The sequence below is a fragment of the Mauremys mutica genome, chromosome 13 (assembly GCF_020497125.1).
Source record: "Mauremys mutica isolate MM-2020 ecotype Southern chromosome 13, ASM2049712v1, whole genome shotgun sequence".
NCBI lineage: Eukaryota > Metazoa > Chordata > Testudines > Geoemydidae > Mauremys > Mauremys mutica.
In genome coordinates, this window is record NC_059084.1 from 2034568 (window position 1) to 2049875 (window position 15308).

Below are 15308 nucleotides of genomic sequence, written 5' to 3' on the forward strand. Positions count from 1 at the left end.
GCTTCCCCCGGAAACCCTATTTCCAGACCTTTCCACCCTTTGGAACCGGCCTGTCCCTCTAGGTCCTGTCAGTCACTGCTGACTACTGCAGTTTCAATGACCTGGCTCACACCCTCCCAGTCCTCACTGCAAATGCAGTGGGGCTAGTTTCAGTTTTAATTCCAGAGGAAACAGAGTTACCCTCATAGGGTACGTTTCCTCTGTAGGTGCAGAGATTGCAGTGGAAACAGTCTGGCTTTGCCCCTAGATACCTGTGTGTGCATGTCAAAAGGCCCACAGGGAAGTTTTACATGATGGCTGGGATGTCAGCCATGACCCAAAATCCATTTGAATGACAAAAAAAGGAATAGCTGAAACCAATGGCTGATCCACCACTCTGGGCCATCACCTCCCAAATGGCCTTTCATTCTCCCTAAAATAGAGCATTTCCCTCTAATCCTGAAAAGTAAAGAGGTACTTGGGATGTGCAGTTTAATAAGAAAAGGAACTTCTTGACTTGCAGATGTGCTCGTTAAAAAGGCCAGTCCCTTCCCTGCCCCACCCACCTCCTGTTTCTATACCCTGCCCTTGCTGCCTGTTTCCCCCTTCCCTCCCCCCAGACACAGGCTTGGAGACTTCCCCAATTTTACCATTTTTTTTTATTTCATCCTCTCCCGCCCCTACTCCCACCCCCACCACAGTGTTCACCTCAACCTGCAATCACATTTTAAAACTACAGCTGCCTTGTCCACACTAGGGTTTCACTAATGCGTTAGTAACCATGTGTTAGCTAAAAAGTGGTGAAAAAATACCTCGTTGCCTAGGGAAAACAAGGCCTAGGCGTTTACTCTGAAGCAGCTACACACATGGCTGGTCACTATTCTCCTTTATTTTATTCTATTCTATATAGGTTCTTATCCCATGCTCAGTACCCCAGTATCTGAGCATCTTCCAGTAATGCATTAAGCAACTTGACTAAATCCATCACGTTATTTGTTCTCTCTGACTTCTCTAACCAGGGAAAATCCCCAATGCAGAGAAGAGATTAATTACTCCCAGGTCTGTGCTGAAGCACAAAGTGGCAGGGAGTTGCACCAGCTATGTAGAAAAAGTTTGTCAGTTTCCGCAGCTGTCAGCTGGGCACCTTTCGCCAGCCCTAAACACATACAAGCAACAGCACAAAGAGAAATAAAGCAACAAAGACTCACTCTTTCCATCCTTCCCTTCCACGCCTGTCCCCCACTCCGTTCAGACTTCAATGCTAGAACAATAACCACAGCAATAAACAAGCCAGTCCTTTAGGAAGAAATGGAGTGACTGGGTGTACCTGCAGAGAAGCAAGTAAGTGCATCCCCTACAGCTGGGCCCAGGGGAACCTTCGCTTCTTTCCTGTCTCCTACTGTCCGTGTTTCCATGGATCATTTTCTCTAATACACATTTACCAACCACAGAGATCCTAACTTTCAGCTCTTCCCCATGGGTATCCATCCAGCTGCCTTTCCCATCCACCTGGGACTGGTACAAGCTCCAGAGCTGCTTCAGAATTTATTTGCTTCTCAGACACCACCCAACACCAAAGGAGTTTCTTCTCATTGGCCTTTGGGAGGATGAGGCAGAATAAATTGCAGTTTCTTTAACTGTGTCACTACCTGAAGGCTCTGTGTCTGGAACCTGCAGTGCAATGTCTCAACACTGAGGAATTCCCTCTCCCCTTCCTTCCCCAGGCCAGGGGTAACCTGATGCCCTAGTAACCAGCCGAGATCTGCTTTTAAAAAAATGGTATTTCCAGACAACCTGTCAAAAAACTAGGAATGTATCCAAAGGTACTTGAGCATGCAAACGTCATAACTCAGGTCCCAGTGGGGAACCATTGCAGCTGTCATTATTTATGCATGTGTATTACAGCAGCACCTGAGGTCCAAATTGAGATCAGGGCCCTATTGTGCAGGGTGCTGTACACATTCATGGAGACACTTCCCTGCCCTACAGAGGCTACAAGCTACACAGACATGACAAAGGAAGGATTGCTATCCCCATTTTACAGCTAGGAAACTGAGGCCCAGAGAGATTAAGTGATTCACCCAAGGTGGCTTTCTGTCTCCCCTCCCCCGAACCAGAACCAGCCCACAAGCAGCCAGAGAATTGCCCTGCCATGGGCACTGCATTGTGCCATCATAGGCAGCCCTACACCGCCCACACTGCACACTCCAGCCATTGGAGGCAGGAAGTCTAGGGCAGAGACTTGAACACAGAGCTCCTATTGCTGCACCCCCAGGACCATCCTTCAGCTCCGTGCAAAAACTCTTCCCAGAAATAAGTATGAACTTCCAAGACAGGACAATAAATACACTGAAAGGCAGTCAAGCTGTCTGACCCATTCCTGAAGCCTACAGCTAAAAGAACCCCAACACTCTACATTTGTGGCACACCATTCTGCACACATAATCAGGTGCATATGCAACAATCTGAAAAGGAAGCCAAACTGAGATTCCTTTAAAAATATGGCCCTTTATGCCTAAATTCAGGAAACACTTCATATAATGTTGCCTACAGGTTAGAGCAGCACACTGGGTTTTCTCGGTCTGTGCCACTGATTCACTGGGTTTCCTTAGGCAAATCATTTAATCTCCCTGAGCCAAATTCATTGTGTCATTGTGTTCCAGCTAATCCCCATCCCTCTGCCAATTCCCCACCCAGAACATGAGGGAAAATCCCAACTAGAAGCCTGGCTGAAACAAACAGTACTAATGTATGGGAGAGGGACGGTTCCCAACTCTAACCAGTGACCTAAATAATGATTAAATTTACCTACTGTGTGCTCATGGGCTTTACAAACCCACAGCTGCGGATGTATGAACATTCTCACGACAATCCCCCAAGGCGTGTGTCCCTCTTTGACATGTTACTCATGCACCACTTGGAGCTCTTTTTGGAGCAGTTACATTCTTATTCATCGATCCCAAGGCCAGAAGGGAGCATTGTGATCGCCCAGGGAGTCTGACCTGCATAACACAGGCCAGGAACTTCCCCCAAATCATTCCCACAGCGGAGCTTTTAGATCTTGATTTTAAAATGGTCAGTGATGGAGCCTCCATCCGGATTATTATTAGTGAACATAAATAAATCCTCTGCGGAGACTCCATCGCTGTTCCCTTTGCAAGGATCCCAACAGCAACACCTCCCCACCCCCAACTACCAGCCCCGACCTCCGACCATCCATCAGCCCCGACCCATCTCCCAGGACCAGCGACAAGCCCCTGATGAGATCAGCCCCATGACCCCAAAGAACAGCCACCGGCCCCCGATCAAAACAGCCTCACGCCGCCGCCCAGCGCTGTCCCCGAAACACCCTCCCCGGCCCGACCCCAGACAAAGCCCGCCCGGCGCGGCCAGCGTCTTTGCTGCAGATGTTGAACCAGCGGCGGCTGGATCCTGAGTCCGATCTCGAGTCTGCCCCCAGCGGTCCTGTGTCCAGCTCGGCTCCTTCCTTCTCTGCCACCCCCAGCCCGGCTCTGCCCCCAGCCCGGCTCTGCCCCCAGCGGTCCCGTGCCCGGCTCTGCCCCCCTCCCGGCTCCCCCCTCCCGGCTCCCCCCGCCATCCCCAGCCCGGCTCCCCGCCCCGTGCCGGGCTCTACCCCCGAGCACGGCTCCCGCCCCCCCCCCGCTCACTCACATGGATGCAGAAAGTTTCGCTCCTGGATACAAAGTTGCAGCGATTGTTGCCGCAGCCCGGCCGGCTCCTCCCCCGGCTCGGCCCCCCTCCCCCGGCGCCGCTGGGGGGCTGCTGCCCCGACTCACCTTTCCGCCCCCCACGTCCCGGCGGGCGCACGGAGCCTCGCGGGCCGGCCCGGCGGAGCCGCTCTGCAGCCCGCGGCGGGCGCGGGGAGCCAGGCGTGACTTTTCCCGGGTCTCGAATCCGAAACTGGCAACCTCAAAGCTACATTTACTTGGCGCTTTAACCCTCCCCGCGCCGGGCAGCCCCTCCTGCTGCTGCTGCTGCTCCACTCCTGGGGCAGGGGGCCGGGCAGCCGGGATCCGCACATCCCCCCAGGCGGGGGCCGACTTCCTCCTCCCGCCCCCAGCTCCCCTGGCGCCCGGGCCAGCCCGAGGCAGAAACAGCGGGAATCTCTCCAGGTCACAGCCTGTACCCTGGGCAAGGAATTAACCCAGCCACCGGCCTCCCCCGGCAGCCCCCAGACCCGGCTTTTAACGCGGGGCTGCTCCTGCCCTGTTCATTACTGGTGACTAGTCCCCCTAGGCTGCAGTTGGCGCCCGGAGCTGGACAATGAACCTGACAATACATGAAATGTGCTGCCCTCTCTCTAGGGGAGAAACCCCATTCACAGTGCTCAGAGCGGGGACCCTGCCCCCTTCTCTGCTCTCCTCTGTGGCCTGTCCGGCTCTGCAGTTTAGACCCTAAGCTCTTTGAAACAAGGAGCATGTCCCCGTTCCCCCCCCCCCGCCCCCAGTTCTCCATAGCCCTGGGGACACTGAAGGAGCTTAATAAATAATCAAATAAACAGTAAATCATAATGGCACTGTATAAATCCAAGGTAGGCCCACACTTGGAATGCACTGTGCAGTTCTGGTCACCCCATCTCAAAAAAGATATATTAGAATTAGAAAAAGTACAGAGAAGGCCAACGAAAATTATTAGGGGTATGGAACAGCTTCCATCTGAGGCAAGATTTAAAAAGACTGGGACTGTTCAGCTTGGAAAAGAGATGACTGAGGGGGGATATGATAGGGGGTCTATAAAACCATGAACAGGGTGGAAAAAGTGAATATGGACGTGTTATTTACCCTTCACATAACAAAAAACGGGTCACCCAATGAAATCTATAGGCAGCAGGCTTAAACAAAAGGAAGTACTACTTCACACAGCACACAATGTATGGTCAACCTGTGGAACTCATTGCCAGGCGATGTTGTGAAGGCCAAAAGTATAACTGGGTTCAGAAAAGAATTAGATACATTAATGGAGGATAGGTCCATCAGCGGCTATTAGTGAAGATGGTCAGGGATGCAACCCCATTCTCTGGCTGTCCCTAAGCCTCTGACTGCCAGAAGCTGGGACTGGACAACAGAGGATGGATCACTCGATGATTCCCTGTTCTGTTCATTCCCTCTGAAGCACCTGGCATTGGCCACTGTTGGAAGACAGCATACTAGGCTAGATGGACCATTGGGTCTGACGCAGTATGGCCGTTCTTGTGTTCTAAATGTTAAATAACAACAACAAAAACACACTGCAATCAAAATAAAGAGCCAGTCATCCCACTGTGGCCAGCTGGAACCAAAGGATCTGGTAAACCCCACAACCTTCAGGTCAACCAGCCTACACAGGATAGAGAGTCACTTCGCCAACAGCACTCTGCATATCTACAGCATCTGAGGATTTCAAAGCAGTTTTTGAACATGAACGAAGCCTCACAACAAATTCAAAATCCTCATGACAAGCTAAGATGGGGTTACCAATGTTTAAAAAAGGGACAGAAGTTTTGAAGTCTGTGTGAGAGAGAGATACCATGTGCCCAGTTTCTGCCCAGGACAGGGCATCAGAGGTCATTTGGGGTTTAATGCCCCATGTCTAATTGCCATTATTTTCTGTTCCTGATTCACCAGCTATAGACCTGTAAGAGACAGGAATAAAATTTTTATTAAAGTTAATGTTTAAAATCAAATTTACACAAGTTAAGAGGGAAGGTACTGTACATCTGGGGTCAGGCTTGGGTTATGGCGGATTGCAAGTATTGGTTACAAGGTTCACGAGGTACATACATATCACATAACCAGCATAGACCTAGATTGGGGTGTGGGAGTTTTTAAAGCATCAGTGGATAAGTGGGCTCAGGTACGCCACCCATGGAATATATGAAGAGTCCAAGTCAGTATTGGTGTAGTGAATAAGTACACGGGTGTGGTGCGTCCCTTGGTTCATCAGGGAAGGAAGTGGATTATTTCCCTGGTCAGCGGTCTCGGTTACTCGACCTGGTACTGGCGGTGTCCCATGATGTGTTCCGTGTAGATGTCTGTGGACCACCTGATGGTGTCAGACACCATGAGCTGTCTCATGAGCCAGGCGTAGTGTCAACCAAATGCACACGCTCTCAGTACTGGCTCGTTGTGGGAGTCCCATGCGCCCAAGAGTCCCACGATCAGGGCGTGTATCTGGACCTCATAGCCCTGGGTTCTCAGGGTGTCTGCCAGCAGGGTGTACTTCAACGCCTTCCATGCTTGGGCCTCGTGGAAGGCTGGTGACCTGTTTTCAAATGGCACCATGACATCTACCATGAGGACCTTCCTCTTTTCTGCGTCGGTCACGACGATGTCAGGTCGCAGTCGGCTGTCGGTTCTGGGGATGGCAGAGTCGATGGTTATCTTCCCCAGGGACGGCAGGATGGCTTTTACCAGCCGGTTCTGGATATATTATTATCCCTATTTCACAGAGGCGAAGTGGTTTAGCCAAGGTAATACAGAAATGTGTGGTAGAACTGGGACTCTAGCTCCAAGACCTTTCTTCCACTTAATGCAAAAGACAGAGATGAAAAATGGAGCTGCACACGCAAAATATGCAAGTGAATAAAGGGAAAAGTCCAAAAACCTACTCCTGGATAAACCTTCTGAAACACTGGAGATTGCAGTTTCAATAAACAAAAAGCCACCTAAACCTATAGCTAATTTGCTCTCTGCTGGGAAAATTAAAACCAGGCAAATAGGTTTTGTTTGTTTTTCCAAATTTGGAAAATAAAATGTTTTCATGAGTCAAACTCTTGACATATTCTAGGCCATGGTTCAGAGCAGAATTTGTGATTATCGCCAAGCCACATTCCTCTGCCTTATGGAGCCATAAACTCTGCTCCTCTGCTAAAATCCTGTCTGTTTCTTTCTCCCCATCGACTCTCCATCTCGCTCAAATCTCACTGGGAAATGCCCCTTTTCATGTCCTCTCCCCTTCAGTTATTATTTCATTCACGGAAAGCATTTGGGAGGATATTATTTGTATGAAAGGCACAGTACAAAACAAAGCTGCATTGTACTGGATTATAATGTAAACACTCACCCCCCTTCCCCACCCCCCAGCCATAGCAACACTACTGGGTAAAATGCAATGATGCTTTGAATCAATGTCTCAACAGTAAAGGGAGTTTGTCTGTGGATCAGGAGGAGGAAGGACATGCCTTTTGAGAGGATTTGGTACTTAAATTAACCCTTTATAGATCCTTCAATATGCTTGGTTTGTTAATTCAGCCACTCCTGCCAAATAAGGCCCCGATCCTACAATATGTTCCAGGCAGATGGACCCCCAAAGCCATGTGCTCTCCAGCATTGTTCCACACAGAGCCCTGGGTCCATCTGCCTGGAAGGAGTTGCAGGGTGGGGGCCTTGGAGCTGAGTTTCCCTGCACATCAGTATCAGGATGATTCAGAGAAGTCTGGAAAGTGGAAAGTGGGATTACATCTGTACAGACAGTATCCCTCCAGTAAGGAGAAGTGTTTTGTCACTCTGCTGGTCTTCCTCAGCCCTCACTTTAAATACATGGAGCCCATTAACCACCCAGCTGAAAGAAGCACTATCTGTCACGACCATCATAACAAAATTATACTGAAATGGTAACATTAATTCAGGGTATGTCTATACTACCTGCCAGATCTTTAAAATTAAATATACACAAATTAAGAGGGAAGGTACTGTACATCCATTACTTCTTATCCTACCTTCAGTGGACATGGAGAACAACTGATTGCCATCCTCTTTACATAAGAACATAAGAACGGCCATACTGGGTCAAACCAAAGGTCCATCTAGTCCAGTTTCCTATCTTCCAACAGTGGTTAATGCCAGGTGCCCCAGAGGGAATTAACAGAACAGGGCATCATCAAGTGATCCATCCCCTGTCGCTCATTCCCAGCTTCTTTATAAGAGCCCTTAACGTATTGGAAAACTATCAGGTCCCCTTGTAACCAAGGGTATAGTTTGGGTTAAAAATGTAAGTAGAAGTTAGGTTTTGCACCTAAGTTGTATGGGAAATGGAAATTGCTAGTGTGAAAAAGTTAGAAACAAGTTGAAAACAGAGTGTTACGGGAAAGTAAGCGTTAGCAAGGCCATGAGCCAGGGTTATGTTACTGTTATCTCTTGGTTATAACTGATTTAAGCAAGGTTTTTAGTGTTTTTGAGAACTGTGAATGTTCTATTCAAATGCTATCTATATTGATAGTATGGGAAGGACATTGGTGCAGAAGTTAATTTAAATAATGTATAATTAAAGAGCCAATAAGAAGGTGGTTGAAATATAATGATGGTAAAGAACAGTTTAATGTTAATTAGTTTTATAAAGGAGTATAAAAGGAGTAGTTTTGCCAAATTGCAAGTGCGTTCCAATTAATATCCAGAGGGTACTGGTAGGTTCCAGGATTACACTTCACTCTGTTGTCAGCAGAAGGATCATCCATTGATACACTATTTCATCTTGGAGTGTAAGTATAACTGTACTACTTTGTAAGTGGTAATTGCAGGCCTGTTTGCTAAACTAATTATTTTCCTTTTAAGTAAAGTTTGGTTGTATCAGTCCAAGTTCACCTAGTGATCCTCTACTAAATACATTTTTTGTAACCAACCTAAAGGCTCAAACCCGAAAACTACGTTGGTTTTACTGCACCCTTCTCCTTAACAACTTAATATTAATTGGGAACATTTCAACATAAAGGTTACAAAAGGTTACATCCCCTCAGTCTTCTTTTCTTGAGATTAAACATGCCTATTTTTTTTAACTTTCCTCATCAGTCAGGTTTTCTAGACCTTTTTATCAGTTTTGGTGGCTCACCGCTGGACTGGCCAATTTATCCACATCTTTCCCAAAGTACGGCACCCAGAGCAGGACACAGTATTGCACATGAGGCATCACCAGTGCCAAGGAGAGCAAAACAATTACCTTCCGGGTCTTACATACAACACTCCTGTGAATAAACCCTAGAATGATATTAGACTTTTTAATAACTGCATCATATTGTTTGCTCATATTCAATGTATCCACTATAACCCAGATCTTTTTCAGCAGTACGACCACCTAGCCAGTTATTCCCCATTTTGTAGTTGTGCATTTGATTTTTTCCTTCCTAAGTATCCTACTTTGCATTTGTCTTTATTTAATTTCATCTTGTTGGTTTCAGACCAATTCTCTAATTTTCAAGTTCATTCTCAGTTCTAATCCTGTCCTCCAAACTGCTAGCAACCCCAACCCACTTGGTGTCATCTGTAAATGTTATAAGCATACTCTCACTCCAATATCTAACTCATGAATGAAAATATTTAATAGTATCAGACCCAGGACTGGCCTCTGCAGGACCCCACCAGATAGGCATTCCCAGTTTGACAGCGAATCATTGATAACTACTCTTTGAGTACAGTCTTTCAATCAGTTATACAACCACTTGATAGTAATTTCATCTAGCCCACATTTCCCTAGTTTGCTTATGAGGCTGTCACGTGGGACTGTGTCAAAACCTTACAAAAATCAAGACATACCACGTCTAGTGTTTTCCCCCAATTTCATTGTTTCCTTGTGCTCCCTTGTATGTCTGTATCCATCTGTTGTCTCTTGTTTTATACTTAGACTGTCAGCTCCTTAGGACAGAAACCATATGATAAAATAAATAATATCTCCCATCGCTTTAATTAGTGCAATTCCCCCTCCTCTGGTCCCCTTAAGTCCCAGATTTCCAGACTCCTGCATGGGCAGAGGGCTTCTTCTGCTTTCTCAAACATATCAAGCCGCACCAATGTGCTCCATCACATCATCCTCATCTCTTCACCTAATATTGCTCTGTAATTGTAAGCTCCCTGGGACAGGGACTCTCTGGGAAATCCTGGCTCTTCTGTAGTCAATGGCAAAACTCTTATTGATTTTATAGACACCAGAATTTCATCCCATATCTTTGCAGGCATTTGCACAGCACCTAGCACAATGGCCCTCTCCACAAAAAATCTAACAACAATAATAACATTTACTATTTGTTATTATTATTCCCTACAGATTTCAGGACCCAGTTTGGATCTGTCCTTCTAGAATTTAAAATCTTCCATGATTTTTTTCCATCCTACTTTATCACATGGACCCTGTTCCCTCCCCATCGCTAGGGTTTATCTAGCCTCGCCCTTCACTCAGTACCTCCATCTTGCTGGTGAGAGAGCTTTCTTCTCTGCAGTGGAACAGTCTCCCTATATCTCACTGACCATCCATCCCATTTCAAAGCTCCTCTGAAACATTTATCTGCCCACTTCCGCAGCCCGCTCTTCTCTCTCTCCCCAGGTTGTATGAAAGACATGACACAAAAGAAAGCTGCAGTGTATGTTATGAATGGTAATGGAGCAATACACCATCCATGCCTTTACTGTCCCTGTGTGCTTGCTTAAATGTAGGTCTAACTCTGTTCTGATTGCATGAAAGTTCCCTCATGCTGCTGTTGCCTCCGCTCACAGCTGGGCTGGTGCTTCACGCCTGTTGGGAAATTCTGTTTATGCTACATAGGAAGTGTTATCGCTCCTGCAGGACGCTTCCTGTGGGCTGGCCAGGACCACATAATATGGCCCTTTAATTACAAAAAAGGTTAATAATCAATGACATCTGTTTAACCAATACTTTCAGGAAGACCGAAGAGCCCAGTATTAAACCCTCAAAAGAGACAGGCATGTAAAGGAAAATCGCCAACACAGCTCGGAGGGAGCAGACCACAAAACCTCCTTTTTCCCAGAGAGAGAATATGAATGTGGCAACCAGGGGCCTAAAGGAAAGTGATTGGAACTCCCTGAACCGCTGCTCTGGGTTTATGTAACATTTACTGCTAGAATATTCTTCCCTTCTAACCTGTCTTTCATCTGGGAACCCCATAGCCCTTTTCAAACATGAATTAATTCTTACAACTCTGGGCAAATATTGTTATCCCCACTGCACAGATGAATAAACAGGGTTCAAAAAAGAACTAGATCAGTTCCTGGAGGGTAGGTCCATCAATGGCTCTTAGCCAGGCTGGGCAGCGATGGTGTCCCTAGCCTCTGTTTGCCAGAAGCTGGGAAGGGGCGACAGGGGATGAATCACTTGGTGATTCCCTGTTCTGTTCATTCCCTCTGGGGCACCTGGCACTGGCTACTGCAGGGGTCAGCAACCTTTCAGAAGTGGTTTTCCGAGTCTTCATTTATTCTCTCTAATTTAAGGTTTCACGTGCCAGTAATACATTTTAATGTTTTTAGAAGGTCTCTTTCTGTAAGTCTATAATATATAATTAATCTATTGTTGTATATAAAGTAAATAAGGTTTTTAAAATGTTTAAGAAGCTTCATTTAAAATTAAATTAAAATGCAGAGCCCCCCAGAACGGTGGCCAGGACCCAGGCAGTGTGAGTGCCACTGAAAATCAGCTCACGTGCCGCCTTCGGCACGCGTGCCATAGGTTGCCTACCCCTGGGCTACTGTCGGAAGACAGGATACTGGGCTAGATTCAGGGTGGGTGCAAGGATGTTTCGTGCCCTAGGTGAAACTTCCACCTTGCGCCCCCCCAGCCCTGTGGCAGTGCTCCGCCCCCCCCCCGCCCTAAGGCGCCCCTCCCCGCGGTAGCTCCCCCCCCCGCATGCTGCGGCCTCCCTTACTTGCTGCAGGCGGCCCTCCCTGCGCCCCCCTGCCCCAGCTCCATCCACCTAAATACTGATGACGACCCGGGCGGCTGAAGATCCGGCCACCGTGGTCGCCGCCGAAGAACCCGAAATGCCGCCTTCCAAATGCTAGCGGCGGTCGCCTAATGGGTTGCACCGGCTCTGGCTAGATGGACCTTTGGTCTGACCCAGTCTGGTCACTCTTATGTTCTTTATGAATCACAGGGGAGGGAGAGGAAGTGATTTGCCTGAGGTCACACAGCAAGTTAGTGACAGAGCTGGAAGCAGAACCCAAAAGTCCTGACTGACAGCCACTGTTCTCAGTGCCGCCAAAACTGTACACTACGTTATGTAACCTACAGTGCAATATTCATCATAATTTGCTCCTGCAGAAGACTGTGATGTTGCACAGGATAATGGGATCCAGAGGGGAATAACCTGGAGGAGGAACTGAAATCCTAAGAAACAAAAATCTGGTGTGAGTAGTAATGCTCCCAGAAAAACTGTTTCCAATTTCTCTATCAGGCATTACCAGCTCTTTAACATCAACCAGTCAATACAACAAATAGGAAAGGACTTCACAGATTGCAAGGCCAGAAGGGACCATTGTGATCATCTGGTCTGACCTTCTATGTAACACAGGCCAGAGAACTTCCCCAAAACAATTTCTAGAGCAGATCTTTTAGAAGAACGTGTCTACCCTGAGGCTGGGGGGTGCTTTCCAGCCCAGGAGACAGATTCACACTCTTGGCTCAAGCTAGTTCCCTAAAAGTAGCAGCGTAGATGTTGTGACACAGGCTAGCTGCCTGCGTATGGACTCGTGGAGCCAGGCAGGCTTGTACTGGGGCGGCCACAATGTCCACACTGCAATTTTTAGAGCCCTAGCTGGAATGGAGCTCGTGCATGTCTGTCTACCTGGGCCGGGAGACATGAGACACACTTCCAGCTGCAGTGTAGACATACCCTTAGGGGTACAGGTATTATCCAAGATCTACTCCAAATGAGAGTTCACTGTAGATCAGACATAATAGAATCCATGAGGCTGGATGTCAGGAGGTCAGAGTTTTATTCCTGACTCATTGACAGACTCACTCTGTGGATTTGAGCAAGTCACTTAATCTCTGTGCCTCAGTTTTCCCATCCAGAAAATGGGAATAAAAACATTTCCCTACTTTATAGAGGTGTTGTGAGGCTCCATTCATGAATGTTGGTAAGGTGCTTTGAGATCCTTGGATAGAAGATGCTATCAAAGGGCAAAGTGTTGGTGTATGGTGTTTAGATGTTGCCACAAATAGAATAAGGGATTTTCACAGGATAATGGGTTCCAACTGCCAAGTAAAGGCCGAGAAGACATTTTTCAATCTAAAGAAAATAGATGCTGAGTTGAAGATGAGAAATTCATTTTCAAAGCAGGAGATGCTTATCCTGGGACTCATTTTGAAGCAAATCATTTTTTATGCTTCCTTGTTTCCTTCTCGCCTGCTATTTCCTCTTGCTGTTTGCTCTCCAATATTTATGGTTACATGTTACAAAGGGCTTATCAGCAGCACAACAAATGCTATTGATATCTACTAACTTGATGAGTCAATCAGTGACAAGTTCTGCATGAGAATGGCTCAGGACATGCACATGTCCCTACATCTGATAACTGACTACAGAAACTTTCTTTCAACCTGAGCCTGAATTTCCATGCACCCACTGTAGCCAAAGGGAGTTTTGGGTATGCAAGAAATGCAGCAATGGTATGGGACCTGAGAGTCTTCTACACTGAAAGAAAACCAAGTGCCACTATTTCAGTTACATAGCTCCACACCCTACAATCCCACAAGATCCCAGTCTCACCTCACCACATTCTATTTATCGCATTATTTGGCCAACTTATGCTCTCTCCTCCTTGACTGTCTTTCTTCAGAGAGCGCGACCAAAACCAAAAAACGGTCTGACCAGGACTTTATGAAATGATAGTGCAACACCATGGACTTCTGTAATATACTCACTTCAAAGAAACCAGTATCCTAGGAGGTGTGATTGCTGAGTTTCCTGCTGATTGCTAAAACAGGATGTTATGAACATGTATTTTGATTAGAACTCTTCTTCTTGGACACTCAAGGAGGATTCCATTTGCTGCATGAGAAATACTGGAAAAGTGCTAACTTCCCAACCCTCCCCATGCCCCACCCCCACACTGCCAAGTTCTTTTATTAACTCTCTTTAAGCATTCCCTAGGGAAAGGGAGAAGGATGCAAGCACAATGGTTAAGTGCTATATTGTGAAACTTGTCACAGGATCCTACAGAAAGTTGTCATGCCACTATTTCACAGCTGTTCCTGTAGTGCAATCCTCAGTGTAATTTTGCTTGGATTTTGTTGGGTTTGGAGAATTATAGAAAATATTAACTGACATTGATTAAAACTTAGCACAAACAAGCCTCTTTTCTTTTTCAGATAAAATATGGTTAAAGTGTTTCATATATTTTAGGACTCAAGCCTGCAAACACTGCCACAATGTAAGTAACTTTTCTCACATCAACAGACTCACTGAGTTCAGGTTATATAAGAAATAATTGTTACACTATTAGATATAGAAAAAAAATCTGGAGTCGATTCTTCTAGTCAGACCATCAGTAAACATCTCTTTTAACATTGGTGCTTTGTGGCTTAACTCACTGTTTTATAAAACCATTTGGGATATCTTCAGAATGAAAGGCCCTATACAATTTTCCATGTTCTCATTTGCAATTGAAAGTGACAGTCATCAGCAGAAGCACTGCGGTCTGCAGCACTTTCACTTTTCACAAAGGCAATACAGACATACCAGCCACTCAGGCAGCCAGTCAGAAACTTTAACAAACAAACAAAATAAAAAAGGATGGGATATCACATTGACAGTGAAAGGGATTTGGTCCCTGCTCTTGGAAAGTTGCAAAGTGGTAGCTTGAGGCCCCAATCAAGTATTTAAGCACATGATCAGTTCCATTGTCTTCAATGGGAATACTCCCGGTCATCAAGTTAAACACATGCTAAAGTGCTTTGCGGGAGAAGGGCATCAATTGTAGCTATTGGAAAAGTGACTATTTGATTGTGAAAGCGTCACCTTCTTACTCTCATTACAGCTTCCCTCTGTGCACTTCATCCCAATGCCACTGAAGTCAAAGTGAGTTTTTAATTGATTTTAGTGGGAGTTGGATTAGACTATGTGGGTGAAATCTGGCCCTACTGAAGTCAATGGGAATTTTGCTATTGATTTCAAAGGGGCCAGGATTGTGTCTCATCCCTGGTCTACACTACAGAATTACTTCAGTAAAACTATAACACTCAAGGGTGTGAATACCAACCTAAGGGCTATGTCAGCATGAGAGCTTCTCCTGCCAACATAGCTACCACCTCTTGTGGAGGTGGAGTGAGCCAACAGGAGAGCTCTCACCAGAAGTGCTACAACAATGCAGCTGCATTGGTATAGCTGCACCGCTGCAAGTTTGTAGTGCACAGACCTGCTCTGAATCATGTCTCTTCACTTGCCTTCCACAAAAACTTTTCACACTGCAGAGTCAATGTAGCTATGAGAGAATAAACTGGATTCTCTTCTGGCTCATGCAACATCAGCAATGCTTCTCTGATAAACTGTGACTGCAGAACCTTTATTACCGGTGACAATGTAAAAGGCAGAAAGATCATGGCTGAATTTT

General features: G+C 46.4%; 1 protein-coding gene across 2 annotated transcripts in view; it reads right to left on the reverse strand.

Moving 5' to 3' along the window:
* Positions 1 to 3891, reverse strand: part of DNMT3B (DNA methyltransferase 3 beta) — a 46875-nt gene extending 42984 nt beyond the window's left edge. Inside the window, exon 1 of one of the 2 annotated variants that reach the window (XM_044985973.1) lies at positions 3777 to 3891. The gene's annotated coding sequence lies outside the window, so the exon portion shown is untranslated. Of the gene's footprint in view, positions 1 to 3651; positions 3686 to 3776 lie in introns of those variants that run through there. The other variant, XM_044985977.1, reaches the window with a different exon arrangement.
* Between the last annotated feature and the right edge of the window lie 11417 nt (positions 3892 to 15308).